The sequence below is a fragment of the Rhinoderma darwinii genome, chromosome 1 (genome assembly GCF_050947455.1).
Source record: "Rhinoderma darwinii isolate aRhiDar2 chromosome 1, aRhiDar2.hap1, whole genome shotgun sequence".
NCBI classification, from domain to species: Eukaryota; Metazoa; Chordata; class Amphibia; order Anura; family Rhinodermatidae; genus Rhinoderma; species Rhinoderma darwinii.
The window spans coordinates 641,841,120-641,853,614 of NC_134687.1; the positions used below are offsets into that span (position 1 = coordinate 641,841,120).

General features: G+C 42.2%; 1 protein-coding gene across 1 annotated transcript in view; it reads left to right on the forward strand.

Moving 5' to 3' along the window:
• Positions 1 to 12,267, forward strand: part of LOC142670566 (serine/threonine-protein kinase SBK1-like) — a 151,761-nt gene extending 139,494 nt beyond the window's left edge. Inside the window, exon 5 of the mRNA XM_075847112.1 lies at positions 11,680 to 12,267. The gene's annotated coding sequence lies outside the window, so the exon portion shown is untranslated. The remainder of the gene's footprint in view (positions 1 to 11,679) is intronic.
• The last annotated feature ends 228 nt before the right edge of the window (positions 12,268 to 12,495 follow it).

Here is a 12,495-nt window from a genome sequence, read left to right on the forward strand (position 1 = left end):
AGTTGGCGAACCCTAAAAAACACTGTAACGCCTTAAGGGAGGCAGGTTGGACCCATTCCGCCACAGCCTGAACCTTGGCAGGGTCCATGCGGAATTCATGAGGAGTGAGGATTTGCCCTAAAAATGGTATCTCCTGTACCCCAAAGACACATTTTTCAGTCTTAGCAAACAGATTATTCTCCCGAAGGACCTGGAGCACCTTCCTGACATGCTCCACGTGGGAGGACCAGTCCTTGGAAAACACCAGTATGTCATCAAGGTACACAACAAGAAAATTACCCAGGTAGTCTCTCAGGATTTCATTAATAAAATTCTGGAAGACAGCAGGGGCATTACACAACCCAAAGGGCATGACCAGGTATTCGAAATGACCCTCGGGTGTGTTGAACGCAGTTTTCCACTCATCCCCCTCTTTGATACGGATAAGGTTATATGCCCCCCGTAGATCGAACTTAGAAAACCATTGGGCTCCCTGAACCTGATTAAAAAGATCCGGAATCAAAGGAAGTGGGTACTGGTTCCTTACGGTGACCTTATTCAGGTTACGATAATCAATGCACGGCCTAAGACCACCATCCTTCTTCCCCACGAAGAAGAAGCCAGCACCTACAGGAGAAGTCGAGGGGCGAATGAAACCCTTGGCCAGGCATTCTTGGATATATTCCCTCATAGCTTTACGTTCAGGACATGAAAGATTAAATATCCTACCCTTAGGAAGCTTGGCACCAGGCACCAAATCGATAGCGCAATCGTAATCTCTATGGGGGGGCAACACCTCGGAGGCCTCCTTAGAAAACACATCGGCGAAGTCCTGAACAAACTCAGGAAGCGTGTTTACCTCCTCCCGGGGAGAAATAGAGTTAACAGAAAGACATGACATAAGACATTCATTACCCCATTTGGTGAGATCCCCAGTATTCCAATCAAACGTGGGATTATGCAACTGCAACCAGGGAAGGCCTAAAACCAGATCAGACGATAATCCCTGCATCACCAGTACAGAGCACTGCTCCAAATGCATGGAGCCAACAAGGAGTTCAAAAACAGGAGTATGCTGAGTAAAATAACCATTAGCAAGAGGAGTGGAGTCGATTCCTACTACAGGGATAGGATAAGGTAAATCAATACAAGGCATCTTTAGAGACATAGCAAATTCCGCAGACATGATATTAGCAGATGACCCTGAATCCACGAAAGCACTGCCCGTGGCAGACCGGCCAGCAAACGAGACCTGAAAGGGAAGCAAAATTTTATTGCGTTTCACATTAACGGGAAATACCTGTGCGCCCAAGTGACCTCCCCGATGATCACTTAGGCGCGGAAGTTTTCCGGCTTCTTATTCTTGCGCCTGGGACAGGTGTTCAGTAGATGCTTGTCGTCCCCGCAGTAGAAGCAGAGACCATTCATTCTGCGAAACTCCCTACGTTGTCGAGGGGACATGGAGGCCCCGAGTTGCATAGGTACCTCCGAGTCCTCCGTGGTGGGGCGAGGAGACGGGACCTCGGGGGGGATCGCAGAAAAGTCAGAGGGGAGCACACTGAAGCGTTCTAGCTGACGTTCCCTGAGACGTCGGTCAAGTCGTACTGCTAGGGCCATAACCTGGTCAAGGGAGTCAGACGAGGGGTAGCTAACCAGCAGATCCTTCAGGGCGTCAGATAATCCTAACCTAAACTGGCACCTTAGGGCCGGATCGTTCCACTGAGAAGCTACGCACCACTTCCTAAAATCAGAACAGTATTCCTCAACCGGTCTCTTACCCTGACGTAAGGTCACCAGCTGACTCTCGGCTAAGGCAGTCCTGTCAGTCTCGTCGTAAATGAGTCCGAGGGCAGAGAAAAAACGATCAACAGAGGAAAGTTCAGGGGCGTCAGGAGCCAAGGAGAAGGCCCACTCTTGGGGCCCTTCCTGGAGTCGGGATATGATGATACCCACCCGCTGGTTCTCGGAACCTGAGGAGTGGGGCTTTAGGCGGAAATACAGTCTGCAACTCTCCCGGAAGGAGAGAAACGTCTTACGGTCCCCTGAGAACCGGTCAGGTAATTTGAGGTCGGGTTCTAGAGGTGAGGTGAGGGGTACTACTAAAGCAGCGTCACCCTGATTGACCCTTTGGGCCAGGGCCTGGACCTGTAGGGAGAGGCCCTGCATCTGCTGGGCCAGGGTCTCAAGGGGGTCCATGATAGCGTAGCGTAGGAGAAATGGTAGACTAGGTAAAGGCTTGTAATGATGTAATGGCCGGAAGGAGGTGAAGGGAAAGTGAGCCCTAATCTACCCACCGCCCTGTCCCTGCCTACTTGCAACGACTCGCCCTAGGCGATGAGGTACAACTGGGCGGCGGTCCCTACGCTGTCTAAGTGCACAGGAAAACAAACAGGGAACATGCAAGGGAAGGGGCAGTAGCCACGGAACGCCACGAGGAAACGGAGCGGCGAACGGACAGTCAGGACCAGGACGAAGTGAGTACACCCAAGCGGGCAAGGAGACAGAAGCAAGCCAGGGGCAAAGCAAAGAAGGTCAAGCAGAACTGCAGGAAGGCAGAAGCACGGCAGAAGCAGGCTGGAGCAAGCAGCAGTGGGGCCAGGAATCCAAAAGAATTACAAGCACTGAGGGAGAGAACAGGGCAGGTAATAAAGGACAGGGGGCGGAGCTAACTCCGACAGACCAGGCCGCGATAGGCTCTCCCACTCCTGAGCCTGCCACCCTGGTTGGTGGGAGATGGTGTCAGTCGAACAGGTCTGGCCTCAGGTGTGGATTGATTAATCCCAGGAGTATACCTAGATGAAGTACCTGGCCGATCCCTAACACAATGTGTGGACGATCAGAGGAGATGGTTATCATGAAACAGTCAAGAGTAGATGCCTGTGGTCTATGCAGTTTATTTGTATGCTCTGTGAAGTATGGACTGCCTCGAGAGCCATTCCCAGGATAGGTAGGATGATAGTTAGTGAAATGTATAATATTATATATATATATATATATATATATATATATATATATATATATACATACACGGTTAGGTCCAGAATTATTTGGACAGTGACACAGGTTTTGGCATTTTAGCTGTTCACCAAAACATATTGAATATACAGTTATATAATCAATATGGGCTTAAAGTGCAGTCTCTCAGCTTTAATTTGAGGGTATTCACATTCTAATTTGAGGAAGGGTTTAGGAATTACAGCTCTTTCATATGTAGCTGCCTCTTTTTCAAGGGACCAAAGGTAATTGTACAATTATCTCAAAAGCTATTTAATGGGCTGCATAGGCTATTCCCTCGTTAATCCATCATCAATTAAGCAGGTAAAAGGTCTGGAGTTGATTCCAGGTGTGGCATTTGCATTTGTAAGCTGTTGCTGTGAACCCAGAACATGAGGTAAAAGGAGCTCTCAATGCAGGTGAAACAGACCATCGTTAGGCAAAAAAAAAAATGAAGAAATCCATCAGAGAGATAGCACAAATGTTAGGAGTGGCCAAATCAACAGTTTGGTACATTCTTGAGAGAAAAAAAACAGCGCACTGGTGATCTCTAGAGAAATCAGCAGCATGACCAAACAGATATCCCAGAGGAGAAAGGCAAATATCCCAGCGAGGGATGGTGCACGCAGTATACACGTCCCAGGTCCAGAGGGACAACTTGTATACAATATAAATGAGAAAACTGTAGCACTCCAAAAGCACTGTAGTTTCCAAAAATGTGTTCGTCTTTATTCACCAAGCAATAAAACTTGCAACGTTTATAAAACATAATAACAATGAACCAGTGCACACTTTATATAGCATATAACATATGACATCACTTCCTGATCAAATTTCGTATAAATAACGTGTATATCCCCCAAACAATACATAACAAGACATAAATATCCCCCATAATATTAACATGTTACACAATACCCAAATATATATGTATCGCTAAGAGAAATATCTGTATATCAGTACATTAAGCTCCTCATGCTAGGTTTTATCACAAGTATTCAGCCAATTGTTTCCCAATAAGAGCAGGCTAACATATATAAAATAAAGATATATAGCCTATCTTTAGCAATCTATTCCTAATATGTGGTCAAGTTAAAAGTTCAGGGCACTCGAGAGCTCCTAAGAGCATTTGCACAAACTCAGCCCCTAAAATGGATAACTCCCCCAGCTACAGGGAGGCCAGGTGTACAATCATAGGTGGGGCAACACAGGTGGAGCAGTACAGGTGGAGCAGTACAGGTGGAGCAGCACAGAGACAATAGCACAGTAGCAGCAGTATCATAGCAAGTCAGCCAAGATATTTGTGGTGTCACAGCAGACCGGCACCACATTTAAAGAAGGGAGAGGACAAATTCAGGGTCAGGGCAGTCAATCCCACTCAAGTTTACCACACACTCCAGGGGTCACCCCAGGATCTTCAGCAGTGGCCTCTGGAGGCTAGCAGTGCAAGGCATCGGCGGCTTTCAGCATAGAAGAGAAGGGATCGTGAGGAGAACACAGTTGCACATACCCTGATGTTCATCACGCCACTGTCCTTAATGGACAGAAGGGACATGTTAAAAACCATCCCCCTTTTACAGCAACCAGTCTTCTCTTATAATTCAATCAGCATGGCAGGTTGATATCTGCCTTTTCCTCGTTAACACTTTCTTCTGAGCTAATGAGAAGATCACTGAAATGATGTAGGCAGGTCGTTTTGTGGCAGGGCTGAAATGCAGTGGAAATGTTTTTTTGTGATTAAGTTGATTTTCATGGCAAACAATGACTTTGCAATTAATTATAATTCATCTGATCACTCTTCATAACAATCTAGAGTTAATGCAAATTGCCACTGTAAAAAATGAAGCAGAAAATGTAGTGAAAACCAAAATTGGTGTCATTCTCAAAATTTTGGGCCAGGACGGTACAGCTGACACCCACTGGTGATGGTGCAGACTCCCTGTCATACATGTACAGCGGTTTGTGGAAATGCTTTTCCACAGTGCTGTTTTTTACGTGGCAGATATCAGGAAAGATTAAAGGAAAGGTGTCATGAAATAATTATTTTTTTATCATATTGGTTTTAATATGATATTAACATAAATTTTATTTATTTGTGTTCTCATGTTCTACTTTTTACTTTGTTCTTACTTTTACTTCTCTATGGGGGCTGCCATTTTTTTTTCAGCTCTGTATGTGTTGATTAACAACACATACAGAGATGGAATACGGCACATACAACCCCATAGAGAATACGAACGGGAGCTGTTCCATTCTCTGAAGCGTACGACGTCTGTGTGGGAACGGCGCATGGGTCGCTCCCATACAGACCAAAACGAAGCTTGTTCGCAGCGCGAAATCCGGCACCATTTTGATGTGGACTGGAAGCCGCTGCCGGACAGTAAGATGACGACTACAAGGAAGCGAAGGCGCAAGGAATAGAATCAGAGGCGGCGGCGGTGGCAGGAGAAGGTAATTTATGTTCGTGTATGTGATGTGTGTATTATGTTTGTGTATGTTCGTGTTATACTGTCTGCTGAGCCCTGTATCTAATCCTCCTACACTGTGCAGTCGCTCAGAAAATGGCGGCACACAGTGTAGGAGGTTTGAAGATTCAAAACCCTCCTCCTGGCACTCGCCAGAAGAAAGGATGGGGGATTGTGTGAGAACACTAGAGAGATTGTGTCCACCCCAAATTTGCAGCATAAATCAATGAGGTTGCTTTACCACATTGACCAGCACATGGAAATGTTATAAATTAGAATCTAATTTATTATATTTCCTGACTAGGGAAAAAATTAAAAAAATTAAAACAATGTGTTTACACTTAAATAATAATTGTTTAACTGAAAAAATATTTTAAAAATTTGTAGAGACACATTCCCTTTAAAGGACGTTTCAATTAATCTCACAAAGTGACACATCAGATTTAAAAATATTGGGGCTGCATTCACAAGGCCATAATTGGCTGCATCGCCAATGTCTGTGAATAGCCTGTTAAAGAGGCTCTGTCACCAGATTTTGCAACCCCTATCTGCTATTGCAGCAGATAGGCGCTGCAATGTAGATTACAGTAAAGTTTTTATTTTTAAAAAAAGAGCATTTTTGGCCAAGTTTTGACCATTTTTGTAGTTATGCAAATGAGGCTTGCAAAAGTCCAAGTGGGTGTGTTTAAAAGTAAAAGTCCAAGTGGGCGTGTATTATGTGCGTACATCGGGGGGTTTTTAATACTTTTACTAGCTGGGCGCTCTGATGAGAAGTATCATCCACTTCTCTTCAGAACGCCCAGCTTCTGGCAGTGCAGACACAGCGTGTTCTCGAGAGATCACGCTGTGACGTCAGTCACAGGTCCTGCATCGTGTCGGACACATCGGCACCAGAGGCTTCAGTTGATTCTGCAGCAGCCTCGGCGTTAGCAGGTAAGTCAATGTAGCTACTTACCTGAAAAATCGTGGGGTTCTGACGTAATAGGCTCAACTGTCAGTTGTAAAGTGACAGTTACAATACACTGCACTACATCAGTACATACAGAAGTAGTGCAGTGTATTGTGCAGGTCAGATCAGATCTTCCAGTCGCCTAGTATGTGTAAAATAAAAAGTGAAAAAAAAGTAAAAAAAAAGTTTTAGATAAGTAAATAAATACACGTTTTACGTAATAAAAACAATAATCGCCTTGTTTCACTGATCAAGCCCTTTATAATTACAAAAAAAATGAAAAAAAAAGACAAAAACTAGACATAATAGGTATCGCCGCGTTCGTATTGGCCTGACCTAAAAAAATATCATATTATTTATCCCGCACGGTGAACACCGTAAAAAAAATACCATAAAAAACAATGGCAGAATTTCCTTTTTTGGTCACAATGTTTCCAAAAAAATGGAATAAAAAGTGATCAAAAAGTCGCGCGTAGCCAAACATGGTACCAATAAAAACTACAGTGTGTCACGCAAAAACAAGCCCTCACAAAGCTCCGTCGACAAAAAAATAAAAAAGTTCTGGCTCTCAGGATATGGTGACACTAAAACATTTTATTTAGAAAAAAGTTTTTTTTTTTTTTTGTAAAAGTAGTAAAACATATAAAAACTATATAAATTTGGTATTGCCATAATCGTATCAAACCGCAGAATAAAGTAAACATGTTGTTTATACTGCACAGAGAACGCCGGTAAAAAATTATAAAAAAAATAGTAAAAGAATTTCTGGTATTTGGTCTCCTCACCTCAGAAAAAATGGAATAAAAACTGATCAAATTATCGCATGTACCCCAAAATGATACTAATAAAAACAACAGCTCGTCCCATGAAAATCAAGCACTCACACAGCTCGTCAACGGAAAAATAAAAAGTTCTGACTCTTGGAACGCAATAATGGAAAACGACGGCCCAGACTAATTTATATGTGCAGCAGTTCTTCACCTAAAACCCCACGTCATCATTTGCAGCCCCCATTGGTAGACCCTGTAAATCCAGCGAAAACAATGACGTTTTGGGGTCTGTGCTACATATGGGGCTAGTGAAGAAGTCAAAGATTAGGCAATACTGGAGTGCGGATATTTTGTACAATACCACAGACACCCTTTAGAAGTGCGACTCCTGCACCCAATAATCCGGCCTGTGCATGAAGGATTGGTTCAAAGCGTACATCACTATCCATGGATAATTAATTTTATTATTCATTCTCCCCATTATTACATCATCCTATTATGACCTATTGCACTCCACCCAGCTTACATATACCCTGATGTACTCCACATAGCTTACATATACCCTGATGTACTCCTCACATATTACATATACCCTGATACACTCCGCCCAGGAAACATATACCCTGATGAACTCCGCCCAGCTTACATATACCCTGATGCACTCCGCCCAGCTTACATATACCCTGATGTACTCCGCCCAGCTTACATATACCCTGATGTACTCCGCCCAGCTTACATATACCCTGATGTACTCCGCCCAGCTTACATATGCCCTGATGTACTCCGCCCAGCTTACATATGCCCTGATGTACTCCGCCCAGCTTACATATACCCTGATGTACTCCGCCCAGCTTACATATGCCCTGATGTACTCCGCCCAGCTTACATATGCCCTGATGTACTCCGCCCAGCTTACATATACCCTGATGTACTCCTCACATATTACATATACCCTGATGTACTCCGCCCAGCTTACATATGCCCTGATGTACTCCGCCCAGCTTACATATGCCCTGATGTACTCCGCCCAGCTTACATATACCCTGATGTACTCCGCGCATCTTACATATACCCTGATGTACTCCGCCCAGCTTACATATACCCTGATGTACTCCGCACAGCTTACATATACCCTGATACACTCCGCCCAGCTTACATATACCCTGATACACTCCTCACAGATTACATATGCCCCCACATTATAAACTGAAACACCAGTAAAACACTAAACAAAACCACTACCAAGCAAAATCTGCGCTCCAAAAGCCAAATGGCGCTCCTTCTGGGCCTGGCAGTGTGCCCAAACAGCAGTTTATGACCACATATGGGATATTACCGTACTCTGGAGAACCGCTTAACAATTTATGGGGCGTATGTCTCCAGTGGTACAAGCTGGGCCCAACGCATTGGGCACTGAAATAGCATATATGTGGAAAATGTCAATTTTCAATCTGCAACATCCACTGTGCACTAATTTCTGCAAAACCTTTGGGGGTCAAAATGCTCACTACACTTCTAGATGAATTCCTTGGAGGGGTGTAGTTTCCTAAATGGGGTCACTTCTCGGGAGTTTTCACTGTACTGGTACCTCAGCGCAATGCAACATGGCGTCAAAAACACATTTTGTAAAATCTCCACTCCAAAAACGAAATTGCACTTTTCCGTTTAGACTCTTGCCGTATGTCCAAATAGCCGTTTACAACCACATATGGGGTATTTCCGTAATCAGGAGAAATTGTGTAACACATTTTGGGGTGTCTTTTCTCCTGTATTCCTTGTGGAAATGAAAAATTCTGAGCTAAAGCTACAGGTTATTGGAAAAAAAAAATGTTCTCATTTTCACGGACCAATTCTAATAAAATCTATAAAACACCTGAGGGTTCAAAATGCTCACTACACCTCTAATTTAATTCTTTCAGGGGTATAGTCTCCAAATTGGGATCACATCTGGGGAATTTCTACTGTACTGGTACTTCAGGGACTCTGCAAATGCGACATGGCCCCCAGAAACCAATTCAGCAAAATCTGAGCTGCAAAATCCAAATGGTGCTCCGTCCCTTCTGAGCCCTGCCATGGGTCCAAACAGCAGTTTATTACCACATAATGGGGTATTACCGTAATCAGGAGAAATTGCTTTACAAATGTTGAGGTGCTTTTTCTCCTTTATTCCTTATAAAAATTAGAAAATTCTGTGTTTTTTCCAAAAAAAAGTCTCTTTTCTTCTTCACAGACTAATTCCAATAAATTCAGCAAAAAACCTGTGGGGTCAAAATGCTAACTATACCACTAGAAAAATTCCTTGAGGGGTATAGTTTCCAAAATGGGGTCACTTTTGGGGGGATTCCACTGTTTAGGTCCCTCCAGGGCGTTGCAAACGTGACACGGCACTGAAAACCATTCCAGTAAAATCAGAGCTCCAAAATCCAAATGGGGGTCCTTCCCTTCTGAGCCCTGCTGTGGGTCCAAACAGCAGTTTATTACCACATATGGAGTATTTCCGTAATCGCGAGAAATTGCTTTACAAATGTTGGGGTGCTTTCTCTCCTTTATTTCTTGCAAAAATTAGAAATTTTTAAGTTTTTCCAGAAAAAAAGTAGATTTTCATTTTCACAGACTAACTCCAGAAAATAAAGCAAAATACCTGTGGGGTCAAAATGCTAACTATACCCCTAGATAAATTCCCTGAGGGGTGTAGTTAAAAAATGGGGGTCACTTTTGGGGGTTTCCACTGTTTTGGCACCACAAGACCTCTTCAAACCGGACATGGTGCCTAAAATATATTCTGAAAAAAGGAGGCCCCAAAATCCAAGAGGTGCTCCTTTGCTTCCGAGGCCGGTGTTTCAGTCCATTAGCGCACTAGGGCCACATGTGGGATATTTCTAAAAACTGCAGAATCTGGGCAATAAATATTGAGTTGCGTTTCTCAGGTAAAACCTCCTGTGGTACAAAAGAAAATGTATTACATATGAATTTTGTAAAAAAAAATGAAATTTGAAAATTTCAGCTCTACTTTCCTTCAATTCCTGTAAAACGCCTAAAGGGTTGAAACACTTTCTGAATGCTGTTTTGGATACTTTGAGGGGTTCACTTTTCAAAATAGGGTGTTTTATTGGGGGTTCTAATATATAGGGCCCTCAAAACCACTTCAGAACTGAACTCGTCCCTGAAAAAATAGCTTTTTGAAATTTTCTTACAAATATGAGAAATTGCTGCTAAAGTTCTAAGCCTTGTGAGGTCATAGAAAAATAAAAGGATGCTCAAAAAACGATGCCAATCTAAAGTAGACATATGGGTGATGTTAATTAGTAACTATTTTGTGTGGTATTACCATCTGTTTTACAAGCAGATACATTTAAAATTGGAAAAATCATAATTTCTTCATATTTTCGCTAAATATTGGTGTTTTTCACTAATAAGCAATGAATTTATCGACCAAATTTTTGCACTAAACTAAAGTACAATATGTCACGAGAAAACAATCTCAGAATCAATTGGATAGGTAAAAGCATTCCGGAGTTATTACCACATAAAGTGATACATGTCAGATTTGAAAAAATGGGTCTGGTCCTCAAGGCCAAAATGAGCTGGGTACTCAAGGGGTTAAAGAGACCTGAGATTTTTGTAAACGGTTTACCAAATTGAAACCTTTTACCCCCTTTTACTTGTGGTAAGAATCTGTGATTGGTTAGGAGAAGGTCCCCCATGATTATGGGAATTATATGATAGATCTTTACTGTAAAGTCCTGGATGTACATTAAGGGCAATGTGGTTTTCTCCTGAAGACTGTTGCTTGATATCTTCATCTTCTACTTAATAATTTATTGAAAACATTAAGTTTCCCTCAGAGTTCTTACTGGCATCTTCTGTTAGGATTAAAAATATATTTTGTGATTTTTATATTTTTCAAAGCATAAAGTAGACAAATTTATGACATATAAGGCTGCATGCAGTTTTTTGGGCTGGCTTTGGCTAAAAAAAAACGGCACCAAATACTGCCACAAAAATGTAATGCCTAATTCCAGCCTTATAAATATTTGAAAAACACTTTAAATGGACAATAACTTTTCATTAAAAACTTGTGTTAATCTAATAGTATACCTGATATCTAGCAATTTTGCCATTTGCTTTCTTCAAAAAAATTCTGCTCTATCCTTGCAAAGTCTGTATGAATTTACTGCCACTAGGTGACTCATTTTCTATAATTTGTTTTCCACTCTCGGTTGTCCTGCAAATTCAGTCTCTAGTTACGGAGAAGAGCAGACAGACTGCAGAAAATGGGGATGCCTCTCTCTGCTAAAGCTCGCTGTACTCATAGCCTGCCTGAACTCTCTCATGTATTCCTTGCAGTAGCGTCTTGCATCTCTGCTTTGTTAAAGATTTTTTCCAATGTCCCAGCATTTCTCTTATTTCCATGTGCACTTTGCCCTAGATGTTTAATGTTTGTTGCAAGTATTTCTCAATAATGACTAAAAAGCTGCATGTACAGAGTTCTCACGGTACACTAAAATTTTGTCTTTTCCAGAGAATCGCAGGAAATCGTGGCATTTTGCAGTGACTTCAGAAAAATTGCGGCAAAATTGTACAGTTTTGCTTTTACTGGCAAGAATTTTCAAAGCTCTAAAATGCGGGTACAACATCATAACATCGTTGGGGACTGAGGACCATGACTATATTGAACTTTTTGATAAAAACATAGGTGTGCTTTAAAATCTATCAATGATAAAGTCCAGGATTCTGGCCTACACCCAGTCACCACTTTTATTACATAAACCTTAACATGATAAAACATATTTAAAAAACCATAACCTTGTCTGACAATCCCACCTGTCCTCTGCCAACACATCTGACCCTTTAATATCAATTGGGAATCACTTCATTACAAGATCCTAATATTGTCATTGACAATCTAATCTTGGCCACAGATAATGGTCATGGCACATAGCACACATCTCCGGCTAAATTCACGGACATGACAATGAGGTCTGTATATCCTAATGGCTGAACAGTCACCGTATCTCAGGTTTATAGCTTATGTTTAGGTTGTAGTGGAATATACAGAGTGTAGTAATCAATCAGAATCCGTAATAAAGGTTTCCAGTACCTTGTTATATCATCCCACTAAGAATTCAGGCTGTTCTAAGGGGAAAGAGGGTCCTATCAAGTACTAATAAGGTGGATCTAGTGAAGTGGTCTCTGAGAGCAGGTGATCACCACTGAAATATCTTTGTATGTACAATAATTACATGTGAAGTACGAGCTTCCTAATAATAATGGATCCGAAGATTGGATTACCAAGAAAAAGAAAAAAAAATCCCCTTGTGACTTGTGTGCAGAGTTG